Source organism: Ictalurus punctatus, unplaced genomic scaffold (genome assembly GCF_001660625.3).
Source record: "Ictalurus punctatus breed USDA103 unplaced genomic scaffold, Coco_2.0 Super-Scaffold_100071, whole genome shotgun sequence".
Classification (NCBI taxonomy): Eukaryota; Metazoa; Chordata; class Actinopteri; order Siluriformes; family Ictaluridae; genus Ictalurus; species Ictalurus punctatus.
The window spans coordinates 865,001-867,500 of record NW_026521092.1 but is presented as its reverse complement, the minus strand read 5'-3'; the positions used below and the strand labels follow the sequence as shown (position 1 = coordinate 867,500).

General features: G+C 42.9%; 1 protein-coding gene across 8 annotated transcripts in view; it reads left to right on the top strand.

The window, feature by feature from the left end:
- The window catches only part of LOC108261211 (arf-GAP with Rho-GAP domain, ANK repeat and PH domain-containing protein 1), a 118,333-nt gene that overhangs the window by 69,728 nt on the left and 46,105 nt on the right, over window positions 1-2,500 (top strand). The window lies entirely within an intron of this gene.

The following is a 2,500-nucleotide window of genomic DNA, read 5'->3' as shown; positions in this document are numbered from 1 at the left end:
GCGGTGCAGTCTAGTTAGTAAAGTTGAACGTGTAGTGCGGTGCAGTCTAGTTAGTAAAGTTGAACGTGTAGTGCGGTGCAGTCTAGTTAGTAAAGTTGAACGTGTAGTGAGGTGCAGTCTAGTTAGTAAAGTTGAACGTGTAGTGCGGTGCAGTCTAGTTAGTAAAGTTGAACGTGTAGTGCGGTGCAGTCTAGTTAGTAAAGTTGAACGTGTAGTGCGGTGCAGTCTAGTTAGTAAAGTTGAACGTGTAGTGCGGTGCAGTCTAGTTAGTAAAGTTGAACGTGTAGTGCGGTGCAGTCTAGTTAGTAAAGTTGAACGTGTAGTGCGGTGCAGTCTAGTTAGTAAAGTTGAACGTGTAGTGCGGTGCAGTCTAGTTAGTAAAGTTGAACGTTTAGTTCTCTGCAGTCTAGTTAGTAAAGTTAAACGTGTAGTGCGGTGCAGTCTAGTTAGTAAAGTTGAACGTGTAGTGCGGTGCAGTCTAGTTAGTAAAGTTGAACGTGTAGTGAGGTGCAGTCTAGTTAGTAAAGTTGAACGTGTAGTGCGGTGCAGTCTAGTTAGTAAAGTTGAACGTGTAGTGAGGTGCAGTCTAGTTAGTAAAGTTGAACGTGTAGTGCGGTGCAGTCTAGTTAGTAAAGTTGAACGTGTAGTGCGGTGCAGTCTAGTTAGTAAAGTTGAACGTGTAGTGCGGTGCAGTCTAGTTAGTAAAGTTGAACGTGTAGTGCGGTGCAGTCTAGTTAGTAAAGTTGAACGTGTAGTGCGGTGCAGTCTAGTTAGTAAAGTTGAACGTGTAGTGCGGTGCAGTCTAGTTAGTAAAGTTGAACGTGTACTGCGGTGCAGTCTAGTTAGTAAAGTTGAACGTGTAGTGCGGTGCAGTCTAGTTAGTAAAGTTGAACGTGTAGTGCGGTGCAGTCTAGTTAGTAAAGTTGAACGTTTAGTTCTCTGCAGTCTAGTTAGTAAAGTTGAACGTGTAGTGAGGTGCAGTCTAGTTAGTAAAGTTGAACGTTTAGTTCTCTGCAGTCTAGTTAGTAAAGTTGAACGTGTAGTGCGGTGCAGTCTAGTTAGTAAAGTTGAACGTGTAGTGCGGTGCAGTCTAGTTAGTAAAGTTGAACGTTTAGTTCTCTGCAGTCTAGTTAGTAAAGTTGAACGTGTAGTGCGGTGCAGTCTAGTTAGTAAAGTTGAACGTTTAGTGCGGTGCAGTCTAGTTAGTAAAGTTGAACGTGTAGTGCGGTGCAGTCTAGTTAGTAAAGTTGAACGTGTAGTGCGGTGCAGTCTAGTTAGTAAAGTTGAACGTGTAGTGCGGTGCAGTCTAGTTAGTAAAGTTGAACGTGTAGTGCGGTGCAGTCTAGTTAGTAAAGTTGAACGTGTAGTGCGGTGCAGTCTAGTTAGTAAAGTTGAACGTGTAGTGCGGTGCAGTCTAGTTAGTAAAGTTGAACGTGTAGTGCGGTGCAGTCTAGTTAGTAAAGTTGAACGTGTAGTGCGGTGCAGTCTAGTTAGTAAAGTTGAACGTGTAGTGCGGTGCAGTCTAGTTAGTAAAGTTGAACGTGTAGTGCGGTGCAGTCTAGTTAGTAAAGTTGAACGTTTAGTGCGGTGCAGTCTAGTTAGTAAAGTTGAACGTTTAGTTCTCTGCAGTCTAGTTAGTAAAGTTGAACGTTTAGTGCGGTGCAGTCTAGTTAGTAAAGTTGAACGTTTAGTGCGGTGCAGTCTAGTTAGTAAAGTTGAACGTGTAGTGCGGTGCAGTCTAGTTAGTAAAGTTGAACGTGTAGTGCGGTGCAGTCTAGTTAGTAAAGTTGAACGTGTAGTGCGGTGCAGTCTAGTTAGTAAAGTTGAACGTGTAGTTCTCTGCAGTCTAGTTAGTAAAGTTGAACGTTTAGTGCGGTGCAGTCTAGTTAGTAAAGTTGAACGTGTAGTGCGGTGCAGTCTAGTTAGTAAAGTTGAACGTGTAGTTCTCTGCAGTCTAGTTAGTAAAGTTGAACGTTTAGTGCGGTGCAGTCTAGTTAGTAAAGTTGAACGTGTAGTGCGGTGCAGTCTAGTTAGTAAAGTTGAACGTGTAGTGCGGTGCAGTCTAGTTAGTAAAGTTGAACGTTTAGTGCGGTGCAGTCTAGTTAGTAAAGTTGAACGTGTAGTGCGGTGCAGTCTAGTTAGTAAAGTTGAACGTTTAGTTCTCTGCAGTCTAGTTAGTAAAGTTGAACGTGTAGTGCGGTGCAGTCTAGTTAGTAAAGTTGAACGTTTAGTTCTCTGCAGTCTAGTTAGTAAAGTTGAACGTGTAGTGCGGTGCAGTCTAGTTAGTAAAGTTGAACGAGTAGTGCGGTGCAGTCTAGTTAGTAAAGTTGAACGTGTAGTGCGGTGCAGTCTAGTTAGTAAAGTTGAACGTTTAGTTCTCTGCAGTCTAGTTAGTAAAGTTGAACGTGTAGTGAGGTGCAGTCTAGTTAGTAAAGTTGAACGTGTAGTGCGGTGCAGTCTAGTTAGTAAAGTTGAACGTGTAGTGCGGTGCAGTCTAGTT